Raw genomic sequence first — 17,864 nt, 5'->3', positions numbered from 1 at the left:
AATTCCACTAAGAGGGATTCAAATCAATTTTAGGGAGAACATAGTACCCTCAGATGCAAAATTAACCACAAATCTTAGAGCTGCTAGGGCATAAAATTATTTCCCAACATGCTACCCGATAGATGATTACTAGCCAATTCTAAGGCAAAATTCTGACCAACCACTTCCAAGGAAGAATTATTTTGATGCAGACTTTACTAGATAATTGCCATTGATCCTCTGGGGGGAAAAAACTGGGTGCCATAAACCAGCATGCTCAGATGAGTGTGATACTTATGTCACGACTATTAAAAAAAAAAAAACAAACACTGTCACAACATACAGCACACACCAACTCAACTCTATGTTATCTAAGCAATATTTAATGACTGAAAGGTGGCCAAATGCTTTACAGTCAGGTTTTTTAACCTCCCATATATGTAGAGCAAAGGTCTCCTAAAGAATTGATCAATTTATGAGCAATGAGACAGGCCATGATACAATAAAAGTTACTTGTGAATCTAAAGGAGATTTTACTATCAGATTGTGTGTTGAGAGTATTACATGAATCCACATATGTAGTAGGTGAGCACGATAAACAATTGCTTTGACTAAAATGTTTTTAATGGGATTTTAAAAGCAGAAGTGAATATGTATGAAAAGTGCTGACAGACAGGCTTATGACGACTCTAGAGCTCTTCTGTCATAGATACTTACACGTCAGCACTTTATTTGGTTACTGTACACTGCATGCGCAGCATGGAAGTCTCAGAAGAATTCCTGGCCAAGACTCAGTTTAGGTGCGTTTAGGAATTCCTGCGGCAGGAACTTGCGATTTCTGATGTCATAAAGAAAAACTCCACGGCTGGATAACCAATATCCATTACCTAAAGTCTTTGTGTACACGACATACATTTCACACAATAAACCTTTTCCATAGTGCGTGGCATGGACAAACAAGTGCACAATTCAGGCCTGCAATAGGGAAGCAGAGTGCCATAACACATACAGTGCAGAACAAAGCATTTCTGGAAAGACCAACTTCAGGTAGACCAATATTGCCCTTGGTTGCCTTTTTTCAGCACAGCTTCCAGAATTCAGTTCCTCTTTAAAGTGGGACTACACCATCGTATCCCAGCCAGGGAAGGGGACATCTGGGCCTTCATTTGGATTATAGTTGCCATGATACTGCACGTGTGATCAGCTAGGACACCAGCCATTTCAGGGCCTGAAAGTTCAGCTGAGAGCTGAAATAAGCTCACTGGCAACCTTGACCGTTGGCATGCCTTAAAAAGTAGAGCTGCACTGAAATGAAAATTTTAAACCCCAAACGAAACCGAAATAAAAAAATAAAATGTCGGGCCGAAACCAAAAGTTTTTTTTTTCCAACATTTTTTAAAATATTTTATTTATATTATCTTTATTTTTTACTTTATTTTAGGTGCTTCAGGTTAATATTAGATAGCTAATCAGGCTCCTGATATTTCCCTTTTAAAATTGAAAAAGAGATTGAGGACTGTGTTCTCAATCTCTTTTATTGCATCCCCTGTTATAAATGAACAGGAATCCTATAGGAGTGTTCCTGTTCATTCATAACATGAGGACATAGTATGTTTACTATAACCACAATTATAAACAGGAAGTGATGTAGATCACTTCCCATTAATTATTGAGGATATAGTAAACATACTCTGTCCTCAATTATGTACAAACACTCAGAGAGATCACTGATCACAGTGCTTGTACCCGCTCTCCATCCTGACAGCTGTCACAGGAGACTGAGCGAGCAGTGCAGGGAGAAGAGCTCAGCCTCCTGTGACAGCGCTGGCTGTCTCCGCCCACACTGCTCTCCTCTGATCTATGACAGGAGGCTGAGCGGGCTAGGAGGAGAGCCCCCAGCTGCTCACAACGCTCAGCCGCCTGTCACTTTTTCTCCTCCCCGGTGGAACACAGAGCGGGGAGAAAAGAAAGCAGGGATGCGCCGCTATATCGGCAGAAAAATTGCACTTTCGGCATTTAGCCAAAAGTGCCATTTTCGGGCGATATGTTTCGGCGGACGATATATCAGTGCATCCCTACTTAAAAAGGTACCTATTTTGGGAGACATTAAATTGGTGGGTAAAGTTCATATTTATTAGCGGACCTTGCAGTCAGGGAAAGTCAGGATCATGTATTTTCACACTAGGTTTAGGTCAGTGGATTAAAAACATAGAAGTTAGAGGGGCCAGGCAGCTTCCATTTTAAAAACAAGGTCAGCAACAGCAGCCCCCTATTTATTTCCTTTCAAAACTCAAGTTTAATTTTAAAATAAACTTGATTCAAAAAAAAAGAATTGCATTTAATTACATATGTCCAGTTGATATACAATGGATTACAAAAAAAAAGAAGAAGTCTACACACCCGTGTAAAAATGACCGTGCACATGAGATGTCCTTGCATTCTGACAGATTTAGAGCGCTTTTGCGAGGGAAGATGTGTCCTGCTGATGGAGACTCCTACCCAAAAAGACTGTCTGCTATCAAAATCAAGGGCACATAAGTTGACTTTTCCATACTGTAATGCACAAGTACAACAGTTCACCACATCTTAAGCAATGCCACCCATGTTATGACCAAGATAAAGCAAGCAAAGTGTAAAATGTTTGTTTAAAGCAAAGAAAACCTGCCTTTTGTGCAGAAGCAGCAAAACTGAACAGCTGGAGAGCAGATGTTCTTACCAATTTAAGGCCATAGTGTCCGATTTTATCGTAGGTTAGTTCTTTTGCATAACTGTTTCAGAGCAAATGGAGGAAGCTAAAATCTACCAAAAAACCAAACAACTTTATTTAGCACTTGTCGCTGCACGCCCCTTGTGTAACACTCTGCAAGGTAAAATAATGCACAGATAAACAGGATGCAAACTGCAACCTCAGACTCATGCACTTCTCAGAGTGAGTCACTTTATCAGCCATTTCCGGATTGCCACTCACACACACAAGAGTTATAAACATTATCAAAGCACAATGCAGCGGCCAAGGGTCAGCAGCTGCATACACACCCAGGAAACTCCTAGCTCTACTCATTTCCAGCTGAGACATAAAAGGAATTGAGAGATTTCAGTCTGTGGTCAGACATGGCTCAGTCCCTAAAAGCACAAAAGACAACGACACTAGATTTGCAGTGGTCTGAGTCAATGCTCTGAATGTTGCTTACCTCACATCTAAGCAATTTCCATACAAAAGCTCTCCAGCAAAGAGATAGTCATACAAGAGCTTTGTGGAGTTTATGACAGGAAGTCAAACTGTATTCAAAAGGGCTCATTCACACTTAAAATGTTTTGCTGCATTTTCCAGAACTGGCAAAACGCATAAACTTGCTCACAATTCTAATTTTGTCATATTAAAGCGGACTCAATGCTACCAATGCATCCCTCTATGCAGTGGTGTATTTACAAATGCTGCTGCCCTAGGCAAAACAGCAACGCCGCCCCCCCCCGTACTGACGGCAGACCGTCATCATCAGCAGCACACACACACACACACACACACCCCCCCCGGGGTTGACGCCGCCTCACCATTGGCACAAGCCTCCGATCACCACTCACCCGGGATTCATCAAAGCGCCGCAGCCCGCCGTCCTCGTCCCCTCAAAGCGCCGCTGCCTGCTGGACACCGGCACAACACGCCGTCCTCGTACCCGCCGGCCGTCCTCGTGCCGCTCTCAGGGAATCTGCCGCTCCAGGCAAACGCCTTGTTTGCCTCGCGGCAGATACGCCCCTGCCTCTATGTATGATGATTAATAACAGACATGTCAGGTGTGAAATACTTACACTTGCAGAGCATTCACTTCCTGCTTTGAAAGGGCAAAATGACTTCAGTTTGCCAAAGCAATGCACACTGGGATTGCCTTGTCACTGCGGAAACGAGTGCCTCCATTTAAACGATGGTGGCACCCGTGCAGGGGGAAGGGCGCTGCGGGAAGCCTCTAGAAAACAAGGAATTAAAAACTTTAAGAAAAAAAAGCAACAGCCTCCAGCAAAGGAGGGTCTCCTTAGAAATTAAAAAATTATGCTTTAAAATGTAGAAATTTCCCCCTCTTCCGCAGAATCCCCAGAAAAGACCGATGAGGGGGCCGGCAAAGCGCGCTTCTGTGGGGGGCGCTGCGTTAGCGCGCGCTCCATACGGGACACAAAACCGTCCATGGTGGAATAAAATTCTTAGCTCCTTACTCCTGACGCTAGGCACAAAACTGGAGACTTCTCAGTAGGTGGGGGGTTTGGCCACCGGCAGGGGCCGCCCCTAGGCTGTAATTGGTCTTTAGTTTTTTTGTGCCTAGCGTCCTTCTCCTGCAGGTGGCGATATTACCCTACAGTACATGATCTCCGATCTGTTCCCTGTGTCCTTCAATGAACGGGAGAGAAACAAACATTTAAAAAAAAAAATAAAAAAAAAATCAAGCACTGCAATGTGCGTATGTGCATGGCATACACCACAACATGGTACACACTGTTGCACTTGTGTGTGTGTATTCTCTTAATATTTTTTTTTCTTCATGACCGTGTTTTGAGGTCCTACAATAGGACCTCAAAACACTGGCAGTACTCGATACAGGGGATGACATATTGGTCCGTTTATTTTCCTTATCCATATTACAAATGCAACCAAAAACAACAACAGTGTTTGCAAATATCCTTTCTAAGGAAGCCTGGGTCTTCCAGCTAATGTACATTTCCAAAGTAAAACGTAGCATAACTGATCTTTGTTTTTCTGCAAAGATGTTCAAAAATAGCTGAAGCAGAAGTACTAAGCAACATTAGCTCACTTCCAAAATGCAGAACAGCTTAGACCTGCTGCAGACAGCTATAGTTTTATTTCTATTTAAAAGAACGCCCTTCCCTATTTTTTAATGCACTGGTAAAGCCGGGGCTACAGTTAGAAAAAATAAAATAATCATGAATTTTGGAGTGCTGCTCCAGAATGAGGGTAGTACTGAATGGTAGTATGTGGTCTGTACTTACAGAAGATGTACCCCTTTAGGAAATGTAATTTAGGCAGACAATCTTGTTCCTGCTCAGTATGAAGCTGTCCGTAATTTGCCATCGCAAGGTAAGCTGTCCTGAATACTAAAGGTCGCAGCACAACCTATGACATTTTATTTAAAGTATTAAATGGTTTAGCACCGATGATATAAAAAAAAATGCCATTTGCCTCTAGCGCACCACTCTTCTAGCGGTCAACCGCGCTGGCTCAGCATACATTCTGCCTAAAAAAACAGGACAAAGTGCTACATTCATTTTGTCCCCAGAAGATGTTTTTCTGGCAAAACTTGGCAAAAAAAAAAAACTTGCCAAAACCAGGTGCGGCTCGGCCACACGGATCCGCCATCATGAGCGATCCCATACATTACTATGGGGACAGTTCATGCAACCGCACACATTCGCGTGAGCTGAACCGCCCCGAACTGCTCCCTGCACTATTTTTGCGGCGCTGATCAGTGCGTTTTTAATTGCGTTTCAACGCTGAAACACAAATTAAAAACTCCAGAAACCTCCCTTTTGAGATCAGCGCGGTAACTGCGCTGATCCGCAACCGCCCTGGTGTGAATGAGCTCTAAGGGCCCATTCACACCAGCCGATGCGCCAATAGCACAGCAGCTGGCGTGTGGTACCCGACAGATTGCACTGTGGTTTGTTTGTTTTTAGAACTTCATTGAAAATGTCACCAGTGACATTTTATTAAGCTCTATGGCCACAGCGTGCTGGTCTGTGGCACAGATACATCACACTATTTTTTTAGAACTTTATTGAAATGTTACAAGTGATATTTTATTAAGCTCTATGGGCAGAGCGTGGTGCAAGGCGGTTGTACTGCGCCGTATCCTGCAGCGCTGGAAAAAAAAGCATTTCATGCAGTACTTTTTTTTCCAGCACACACCACCTCAACATGAATGGTGTTCATCCTTGAGAAGGCAAATTGCCTTGTCTTGTGTTGTGGCTGTGCTGGAAAAAAGGCCAGCGCAGTCCCAATGCATCTGGTGAGAATAGCCAATGACCTGTAGTGGATTAATGGGATAGACAGGTAATAAACAGTGTTTACACCTGCTGCTGTCAGAATACAGTAGCCTGGACAGGAGTTGTTGAGGGTTTTATTTTTGGTTAAAAAAAAAAAATGGGTTAGTGTATGGCCAGCTTTACAAAAGGGTTAAAGATCTAAGGGATTGTGTTCTGCACAGTATTTAAATAAGATGAAGGAGTCTATCCCCACTTTGTCACTATCCACTATGACTTTTTAAATTGTTCAGAATAGCTTGCAATCTGCCCAATGGTCTGCTCCAAAGAAACAACTAGAAAAGGTAATCATTTGGGGCTGTTACTGATTCAAATTTTCGTGTTCGATTTAATCGATTATAAAAAAAATTAAATTATAAACGCACATACAGTACAGATCCAACTACATTGGTCTATACACATACAGCACAGCAATGAAGTAATAAAATGAACTAGGATCACACTAATCCAGCACGTTATTAATCTCACGTGCCCCACTCAATATGACCGCCGCTTGAGTGGGGCAACTCAGAATAATAACGTGCTGGATTAGTGTGATCCTAGTTCATTTTATTACTTCATTGCTGTGCTGTATGTGTATAGGCCAATGCCTTGGTTGGCGCTCGTGCAGAAAGTTTCTTGGGCAAACTCACTGGCCCAAGTGGCTCAGTCGGCTAACGAAGGGAGGGGGGGGGTGGGGAGGAGTCCGGTGACATCACGGACATCGACGTCACCGGACTCCTCCCCCTTCCCTTCGTTAGCCGTCACGGACATCACCGGATCTCCCGGAAGCCGGCGGAGAGGTGAGTGGTTTCATTAGCAGTCAAAACAATTTTAATCAAAAAGTTTAACGATTAATCGAGAAATTGTTAATTTCCACAGCCCTATAATAATTATTTTAAAAATACATATTTTTAGGCATGCTGTATGAATAGGAACACATTCACATAGTGGGGGTTTTCCTAAATTTGACTGCAAAAGTGGAATACACTTAAAATATAAAATTTGCCAGAAAGGTGTTATAGTAAATAATTTGCAAGAGAAAAAAAAAAAAGGATGAGCTGCAACTACACTGTATTATCCAATGTAAAAGAATTACAATCTTCCCGCATTAGGATTGCTTTAGTGGTTCTGTGAAAGCATAAAAGTAAACATACAAGGGCAGTATTTCTTTGCCAGCGAGACTGATTGGAGGTTTGCCAATGATAACTGAGCCATATGTGAGACACAGAGTTACCAATTCTAAGTGTGGGTACGTATTTCCCAAGCTTGCATACACCTAAAGTATAAAATTCATGTATGCGTTTTATTTTAAATCTGTAAAAGAATGAGCGCCTATCCTCCAGAGCAGGTTGCGATTGTATCTACTGCACTCACATGCATGTAGTCTCAATGTGAAGTCAATACTGTCAGACAACAATTAGGGCTCCCTCTACCCGGCCCGTACACTATAACGCACGCGCCGTTACAACATATAAAGTAAAAAAACAAACAAAAATGTGATAAGTCTATGCACAATGGCGTGGTGAGGTGACATGCAGTGCAACAGGCCACACGTATAAAAAATTATTTTCTAAGTGCCCTTGCACTGACCTATGAAGATCAACACAGCTCAATGGACATGGTGTGAACGAGCCCTAATCCTACACATATGTTTTGCTAATCTGACTGAGCATTTTTTACAAACATTGTTAGCACGTTAGCTTTAGAAGATCTTCAGAAAACTCTGTCCTAGAATATATCCCTAAATGTTCAATATACAAAACTGTATCAAAAGGATTCCCAATTTTTATCAAATTGCCAAAAGCATACATGTTTCAAATTAGTAAGAGCCATCTTTATTTACATGCCACCACGCTTACTAAATAAAAAATTTGTAGAATCTTGCTTGCTTCTCTGATAAAACAAAAAGTTTTCCCCATATTCTTAAATAAAGGTTTCAAGGGCTGATCTACACCAGATGCATTGGGACTGTGCTGGCCGTTATTTCCAGCGCAGTCCCAATGCAAGACAAGTCAATCTGCCTTGTTACAGGTGGGAAAAGTTCACACCACCACGTTGCGATGGGAAAGGCAGGGGTGTGCACTTAAAAAAGTATGTACCGTATATACTGTTCAGCCAAAAAAATGGGCTGAAAATCTCGGCTTATACTCGAGTATATACGGTACTTTTTCTCAGCGCAGCAGGATGCGACGCAGTACAACTGCCTCGCACCCCGCTGTGCCCTTAGAGCTAAATGAAATGTCACTTGGCACAGCTGCTGGTGTGAATGCGGTCAGCACAGCATCTGGTGTAAATGGGCTTTAAAAAATAATACAAAAAGATGGGGGAACCCACAGGGAGGATGAGGTCATTAATGTAATTCTGTATGTGTAGAAAGGCCTAAATGTCTGACATTGTTCATACGCATTTCTCATTACATATGCCTAGGACACAGACAGTTTATGTGCAGGGCGCTGATCTGTCCCTAACTGCAGGTATTCACTTTATGTGGGGATACATGCAAACAGCTGCAGAGCCCGCCATTGATTTGTACAGGCTGTGCGGCTGCAGCTAATCAGAAACCAGTCGATGTATCCATCAGCAGTAAGCTGATCGAGTGTTTGGCCTTGAACAGCCAATGTGAATAAGCTCTTATACACTTACTGAGCCCAGACTTTAGATACTTTGTTGTGATCTTTAGGAATAAATTACTTCACAGTACAAGCAGCTGGAAATGTTAAGGTGCCCATACCCTGCGAATTGCTGCCGTTTTTTGAGGAAGCGGCTGAAATTGGCATAGTGTGTGCCGTTGTCGGCAAACCTTTTGGTCGGCATCCCTCGGTCAGCTGATCAAAAGGAGCTAGTCGGAACATTTTCGTAAGCCAGCAGCCAGTGAGCTGCTCGCTCTCGTCGGGTATTTGGACAGTGGCATGTGGCTAGCGGTGGCCGCTGTCAAAATACAATGCAAACAGCGGGATTCCTTGATCGACACACTTCTAAGTGTTGATGGAGGAATCTATTCTATTTTTCAGGCTTTCAGTTTACCTCTATGATGAAAGAATTTTGCTTACACAGCTAAATGACAGCAGCGACTCATCCCCTACGGTACCGACTCAGTTGGAAGCTTCAAATCACTCACATTGTACTTCAAAGCAAGCAGCTGCCAAGTCAGAGCCAGATTTCGCCATTCAGCAGGGAGCATAAGCTTTGCCAATTGCAGACCTATAGGTCTGACTCAGTAAGGGTGTGTCAGAACCTCTGCAATTGTGTACAATAGCCGTTACTACCCAAGTGTGTCAAGAACATATACTTGTACATTACATACATTGCATCTTTCATATTTTAACCAATCGTGCACAGTGGATGTCCTACACAACACGGGCAAAATTATTTCACGGAAGTACACAGGATGTGAGTAGTACTTCCTGCCCCCATTCCCCCCCACACACTTGCTGGCAGTACTCAACTTTCAAAATGACAGCCAGGGGTTACTGTGTAAACACATGATCTGCAAGAACTGCTGCTGTAAAAAAACTGTAAGTTTGAGACAGATCATAGATATGATAACATTGTTACTTTTGTATCTACATATCAAAAGGGATGAGCTTTCGATATAAATAAAAGCAGCTTGACCGGTATAAAACAATATTGTTGCATGCACTTTGCAGTGGCTCCACTTAATCACGGTATTGCAAATGACTCTTTATGGACTTTGTGTGCTGGTTTTCTGACAGTTAAAAGGAGAACTATGAGGTGAGTGATAAGCACTAATCCTCATAATTCAAGCCGACGTGTGACAATGAGACTATCACACGCCAGCTCTATAGATCGGGAAGTGAGCAAACACATACCGTCGCTCGCTCACTTTCCGATCATCTCCCTGCAGAGAGAGGTGACGGTCATTCACTACTTCCCGCAGGGATTCCCCTCCTCCGATCCTTCAGTGCTGACTGGAGGGACAGGGGAGGGGGCAGGAAGAGCCAGCTGTCAATCATCCAGCCGGGTGGATCTCGACAGTAATGTCAGGATCCGTCCTGGCTGCGGCAAACTCGGTATATAGTGAGCAATAGCCTGCTATATACTGAGCTTTAGGTCACGGGAGGTTAGAATATGTCCTCCCGTGACCCTTAAGAGAACTATGGCATAAAAAGGTTACCCCACAGTTCTCTTTTAATCCTTTTTATTTGCATCATGTGTTTTGATTATACTAAGAATTTTTCTTAGTTTATGAGTTGATGATTAATTATCTGTGAGATATCAGCACTACAGCTGGGTATACACGGTTCCATTTTTTTTTGGTTCGGGCTAAACCAAAAAAAAAGAAGGAAATAGAACAGATTCCTCCATCAACACGTGTTGTTCGAGGAATCCCCTGCTGTTTCCATTGTACTCCGACAGCGGCTGCCGTCAGAATACCCAAACGAAGCTACAGAATTTTCCAACCTGCTCCTTTGATCAGCTGATCGAGGGATGCCGGAAGAGTGCCGACAGCAGCACCCACCGTGCAAATTTCGGTTGGTTCATCAAGAACTGGCCAGAATTTGCTGCGTGTATAGCCTAGTTTATTTACTATATTCTGTAATGCATGCATTTTAAGTCATGGCTTGCTTTTAAGCTGTGGCACCACACTAGACTGGACTGGCATGCTATTTGGCGTACATCTTTAATGCACGCTCTACCACGATCTGCTGCATTTGTTACTGAACCACTAAAAACAAACGCAAAATTCTACAGAACTATAACCTTCCAAATCAAGTTTTTACCAGCCAGTTGTCTCAATCCATCCAAATTTAAGCCATATGATGGCGTGTGGGACATCTAGATATAATTAAAGCTGAACATTTCCCACATGGGACACCTCAAGAGCCAGTAAGATCATGACAGAGGATATGTAGCAATTTGTCAGGAAGCCTCTGGCAAACTGTGTTTGAGTTTTGCGCTCTAATCCCTTCTCAGTTTCCCCAAAGGTCTTGGTCATCGTTATCATTAGATTGCTCATATACACTAGCTGGTGCTTTAGAAAATGATGACGCATCAGATGGAGTACATGCGAGAGAACTCGCTAGCAAAAGCTGATGGTATGTTAACGGATGAAGTGAGGAATTTGTATTGAAAAACATGGGAGGCGGGTACAGCAAGATTACATTCCACAGTGATTTCTGCAATACTACCCCCAGGGCCTGTTTCTATCACAGGAGGGAAACGTCTCAAGGAATCCTGACATTCCCTACAAGCTGGCACTCGCTGCACCTCCGCAATACCAGCACAGTATACTCAGCCTCACAACTCCAGAAATGACACTGCCCACAGAAGAGAAAATGTCAGCACACAATCACAGCATTGTAACACACAACAAATAAGATACTCTTATAGCAAAGTAATAGTGATCCTTAGAGTACACAACCAAGATGGAGAAATTATGGGTTCAAAAGTTATTTATGGCATGTGCAATAAGCAAAAAACAGTGGACCTCTAACTTTTCAAGTCCGCACAAATACACTTCTCACATGTCACAAACAGCTTTTCTACAAAAAAGAAATACTGTTGCTAACTTTTATCATTAAAAAGCAGTCACTGAATACCACTTGAGTGACTGTGCACAGACCGAGATGATGTCATCAGTCAGCTGCAAGCAGGAGGAAGCATTTCCTCAGTCTCCTCTCCCCCACTGTGTAGACCAACTTTGTAGCAAGTCACATGCTACTACTGCATGGGGCTGACCTGTGTCAGACATCTGAACAGAGCCAAGAGCTGCATGGGTTCCTCAGTGATATTTCCCCTGGCGAGTCAGTGCTCTGCAATCAGTAAAGGGAACGTGAGCCCTGCAGGAGAAAAACTCCATGACAAGCAAAAGGTGGGATGGACGGTAGCAAAGTTCTTGACCAGGAAACATAAATTGAGATTTACATTACAAATTACCCTGTGAACACTGGGCACTAAATGGTTAAGGTATAGTGACATGCAGGCAGTGGTAGCCGTACCATTTTAACTCACTTTAAGTATAAAGAGACTCAAGCTAGCTAAATATACAGGTAAACCAGAAATGTAATTTACGCTATAACATATTAAAAATAATATGACGAATATTGTCTTTTACTCTATAAAAAGAAAAAACAAAGAAAAAATATTGCCCGTATAGAGTGTGCCCATAGATATTTAAGGATATGTGCCCGTTAAGTGTATCAACCTGAGCTAAGCCCCCCCCCCACGAAAACCCTTGTGCTGATCAGGTTTGTAACAGGGATGACAGAGAAAAATTTAAAGACAAATGACATCTTTCCGCATGTATTACCTCTTTACAATTGCTGCAAAGTACAGAAAAATCCAGTGTGCTCCCAACTTCCCCTATGCAGTAACCAATCAGCTTGTTCAGTTGGGGCCCATTCACACCAATTGCGGTGCATTCCAGAGCAGTAGCTGCTGGAACGTACAGCAATCGCTCACAAAACTTCACCCTTTGCTCTGGGGCGGAAGGGGGCATGGCGGTGCATTGAAGTCAATGGCACCACAGACCCCCCCCCTCCACTTGCAGTGCGATCAGACACGTGGCAACACTGCCTGTGTTCTGGTCCACTGCAAACGCAAAAAATGCTGCATGCTCTGTTTTTTGTGTTTGCAGTGGACGAAATGCAGGCACTGCGGGCATGTCTGCGGGGCCATTAACTTCAAAGCATCGCCACGTCCCCTTCCGCCCAAGAACAAAGGGGGAAGTTTTGTGAGCGATTGCAATTGGTGTGAATGGGCCTTTAGAGGTTCGGAAGTCAATTTGGGTAATACCTGGACATATACTTAACCTAGCTGGAGCACTATGGAGATCGTGTTGTGTGGAATTGCACAGCCTTGCTTCAATTCCTCCCAATTACTCTGAACATGGAGGGCCTGAACGCCATAGACTTCAACAGAAGGCCCTTCAACAGGCTGACACTCATTGGTCTTTCACTGATGTAGAGATGGAGCTTGAGTTTATCTGAAATCAGAGCCACCCCACCCATCAAGATCTTGCAGTAAGCAATGATTCGAGATCTCCCTGGAAGGCACTGGTGCCGTAGCCTGCCCACTGGGGAATTTGTGGGGCCCCGGATCCATCACCAGTGACTAAGATGACCAGGAAGTGGAAACCTGGTAAAGGAAAGCAATAGAAAAAAATATATATTTCATTGTTCCTGTAGGATGATTTTACATCAGGATGCAGAGCTGCACGGCGATGTGAATTTTAGTAAAATGTCTGGTTTACTGAAAATAAGCTCTCACAATGCACATATGAAAATCTGTGAAGCTACAAAGCAAGCATGGAAGAAAAGGACTGCTATAATAGTTGTATCCACTACTGCTGCTCATGAGATGTTTTGCAAGTAACTCACAAACAGCTGTACAAAGCGAGGATATCCAAGTAGGAAACTGAAACAGAGCCCCCAGTGTCTTCATACCCAGTAGACTCATTACACACCACTCTACACTGTGGTTTAACCAAGACTAGTGAGACCCCACTGAACCCTACTTTAACCAGGGCTACGTCAGTGCTACAGTTTGAATTTAAAACGTATTTGTGTGAAGTGTGAAGTTAAGTCATGGATTGAACAGAAATATGAACAATTATAAAATACTTTATTATTTCATAATAAAGTAATTATAAAATAATTTTTGTGTTTATTTGATTCCTATTCAAGAGAATTACTTTATATATAGTCAATATAGGCACAGAGGTAAAAAATTTTAACATTTAATGGTGGTGTGCCTCGTGATTTTTTTCATGAAAAAAGTGTGCCTTTGCACAAAAAAGGTTGAAAAACACTGCTGTAATCCAATCTTGTGTAACTTCATATACTCATCCAGTGAGCAACTGCCCAGGAATGGGGAGTCTATACTCGTCACATAACAGGGACAGCAGACATATAGCGAAAAGACCTCGCGCCTTAAAGGCATAGTCCACCTTCCTGACCATAGTCGCATTGGAGGATGAAACATGGTCATATTCCCCCACGTACCTGAACCACTAGGTTCTCTCTCACTGCAGCAGTCTACCTTCATCTGAATTCAGCGTCGGCTGTGCAAGGCTTCACCGCGTCATCTATTCACAGATCCATTCACAGGGATCAGTGAATGAACGACTAAGTCTTATCTGCCACCGTGGCTGAGGGACTCTAAAAGGTGCCCATACACCTTACGATTATCGGACTAAACTTTTCGTCCGATGATCGAACCGTCGTACGATTTTCGTACCCCCCCCATTCTGCCCCGATTATCGCAAGGTTCAATCAGCGGTAGTTAGAAAAAGACACCTGGACGACTTGCGGTAATTGACCGCAATTATTTTCGTTTGCGCATGCGCAGTGTTAATCGTACGACTTTTGACGGACGGAAACGCCACCAACCATGCGAACATCGTACGATCAACCAAAGTTTTCAAACATGCTTGACCGTCAAAAGTCGTACGATTGTACAGTACTATCGGTCGGGCACTCTATTCACACGTTACGATTGTCGTACGAAAAGTCGATCGCATACGATTATCGTACGATAATCGTAAGGTGTATGGGCACCTTTAGATTTCAATGGAGCACAATTGCAGTGACATTACCACACGGAGCTAGAAGAGTCTGTGCATTGATCGGGGTTGATCGCTGCAATGCTCTGCAGGTCTGAATGGCAAAAAAAGTGCCATTTTCTTTTAACAATGTGGGTGCATTTGTTTTTTTTGTTTACATACGACTAGCCTTCAATGATTTCTAAATGGATATTGCTTTGAATTCCTTTTCATTTTCAGTTCATTAGTTTAAGGGCTACAGAGCAAACAGACGCCCCTACAAAAGGCTGTAAAGGGTCAGATCTTGTCTTCTAATCAGAGTCATTTGTCTTCATGCAATTCCAGAAAGAATGAGTGGCATGACATTAGCCAAAGAATGCAGAAGCCATGTGGCATCATTAATACAGAAGAGCAGATTTCCCTGGAATATATATTTTCTAATCCTCTGCATGGTCAGCGTACAGTGCTGCGATTCCACCAGATCTTGTGCCTGAAGTTCAGCATCTGGGCAAACCTTGGAAATAGAAAGGAAGCAAATACCAGCAAATGTAAGGAAGCAGGCCCTTCCTCCCACACCCCTCTATCACAAGCCAAAAACCCTTCCCCCTACAAGTCCACCTCCAAGCTATGTCAGCAGCCCGAGTACACACCTTGTTACTCAAACACCAACTCCAGCGCAGGAAACTGGGATACACTGAGAAAAACAAGGCTGAACGTACGGGCCGGTGACTAGGAATCTTTCCTATAAGAAGTCCACCAACATGGACAAATGGGGACTCCTCCTGATCTAACAGCCTCTAACCATTAGGCCGTGAATCCATCATACATTAGAAGATGACGAGTCCGCTAAGAGACCTCCCTCCAGCCTGATACTAATGTGCGTGTCTACAAGCATGAATTTCTATTTACCTTTCTTATCTCAGCGCTTACACAAGGATAGAAATGTATTTTCCCCAGAACGGCTCAATGAGTCTACTTTGTGCTGCATTTTTAGCCCAATACCTCCACGATGGGGCAGAAAATACAAGAATCTGGTCAAAGGAATCTACTCCATATAGACAACTTATCTCATTACTGGAACAATTTTGAATGATGCCATATGCTAGCTCTAAAAGAGCAGACTTTTCTTGGATAGCATTGACAAAGAAATGAAAGCTGAACATTTGCCATGTAAAAATAAATGACCTCTAATAAGTGGTGTCCCATGCGTGGGTGACGAGATAAAAGTTTACTTTTAGTAACCCCGTACAATAATGCAAGTGCTGAAAGTTACAGCTTTAGCACATTGATGAGAGCGGGTCACTAGCCCTCTGCTTTGTCCAATCATAAAACATGTCCTAATCTTTTCACAGGATACTGTGACTGGACAAGGGGAAGGAAATGGCAGATAAATGTCACAATCTCTCCTTGTCCAATCACAGAATAAATTGCATTCTATAGTAAATAAGAATCTGCAGAAACATTTTGGCCAAAAATGGTACTTTGGGCAAAATACAGAAAGTACCATAGCGGCCAAAATGCAGCTTGAAATTCAGTGCATCCTGACTACTTCTCTCCTCCCTGCTGGAAGCCGGGGCTATGTCCCCTCCGATGCCCACCGCTCTCCCCCGACTGTCGGCAGCAGGGATCCGAGGGGGCACAGACCGGTGCCCAACAGGGAAGGGAGACGTTTTCAGGATGCCGAGTGGGACAGAGACAGCTGTGACTGGAGGCCAATCTCTCCTTCCGTAGCCCCCCAGCTCCTGTGACAAGCATGGGGTCAGAATAGAGAGCGGGGAGCCGAGAACTGTCACAGGAGGCAGAGCTCTCCTCCCACATCACCCCGCTCAGCCTCTTGTGACAGGCAAGTCAAGGTGGAGTACTGATCAGTGAGTGTTTGTAAATAACTAATGTACATAGTATGCTTACTGTGTCCCCAGTTATGAACAGGAAGTGCTATACATCACTTCCTGTTCATTCATGATTGTGGACGTAGTAACTCATACTATCTCCACAGTTTATGAATGGACAGGAACACTCAGTATAGAGGATTCCTGTTCATTGAATGCAGGGGCTGCAGAAAAAGATTTAGGACTCTGTGTCCTCAATCTCTTTTTCTCATTTTAGTTTCGGCCTGACAAATGTTTTATTTTCGGTTTTGTTCTAAACTCCATTTCGACGCATCTCCAGTAATCCGAATAAAACATATTTTATAAAAATGGACAAAGTAGAGGGAAAGCAACCTAGATTCATCTGGGTGCTAGATTCACAACTAACTTTCTGGAAATTTGGCACTTTTATTATAACAGGGGTGGGCAACTCTGGCCCCCTAGCTATTGTGGAACTACAAGTCCCATGAGGCATTGCAAGACTGAGTTACAGGCATGACTCCCAGAGCCAGTTTGTAGTTAAAGCACAGCTGGAGGTCAAGAGTTACCGGCACCTGCTGTACTGGGTTAATGAAAGCAAGTCTTAACTAACATGGCATCATCCAGACATGGAACAGCTCTCATTCATTTTTACATTGCAACTGTCAAAAAAAAATCCCGCAATGCGATAGGACGCATGGAAAAATATTGCCCACGTTCTGGTCCACTGTGAACGCAAAAAATAGAGCAAGCAGCATTTTTTCATGTTCGCATTGGAACGGAACGCAGGCAATGTTTAGCCACGCTTCCGATAGCACTGCGGACGGGGGGCGAGGCCATGGACTTCAATGCCCCCTCCTGCCCCAGAACGAAGGGGAAGTTTAGTGAGCGATTGCTGTGCGTTCCAGCAGCTAATGCTCTGGAACGCACCGCAATTGGTGTGAATGGGCCCCTTACAATACTATCTACAGTGAAAGCCTGTTTAATTTTTCATTTTACAAATGATTTTACACTTACACCTGTTGACTTTTGAGAATAAACTTTGCCAATTCTCGATGTGGTAAATCAAGGTATCCTTCCTACAAACAGCGCAAGTTCCACTAGTATCTATAACCAACGCCGCTTGGATTGTAGAGGCCGTCACTGCAACATCCTCAGGGAATCTGTATAAAACATACTCCCCCCCCCCATGCTTCCCATGTTATTGGTATACATCTCCATTGTCATCTCGTGACAGGCAACACAACCCCTCAATGGCCAAAATCCACGAAAAACATAAAAGGCCAGAGAAACGCAAACGCATACCAGGCTGCAGGATAAACTAACATGCTCCATTTCATGCCTACTACTGCCCATCATGACTTGAGGAAGTATACTCTCCTATGAGCAGTTGATGCGCATAAATCTTTGAACTCTACAGATAGAACCCACCATAAAGAGTAGTACCACCGGTGGTGCCCATCCCACCACATAATGAGGCTCTCTAGAGACATGGGGGGGGGGGGGGG

At 43.4% G+C, this 17,864-nt stretch overlaps 1 protein-coding gene across 1 annotated transcript in view; it reads right to left on the bottom strand.

Moving 5' to 3' along the window:
- Positions 1 to 17,864, bottom strand: part of PXN (paxillin) — a 40,194-nt gene that overhangs the window by 17,397 nt on the left and 4,933 nt on the right. The gene's annotated exons all lie outside the window — the stretch shown is intronic.

Source organism: Nanorana parkeri, unplaced genomic scaffold, assembly GCF_000935625.1.
Source record: "Nanorana parkeri isolate BGI_ZX_2015 unplaced genomic scaffold, ASM93562v1 scaffold1911, whole genome shotgun sequence".
Taxonomy (NCBI): Eukaryota; Metazoa; Chordata; class Amphibia; order Anura; family Dicroglossidae; genus Nanorana; species Nanorana parkeri.
The sequence above is the reverse complement of the archived record's forward strand: the minus strand, read 5'-3'. Positions and strand labels throughout refer to the sequence as shown.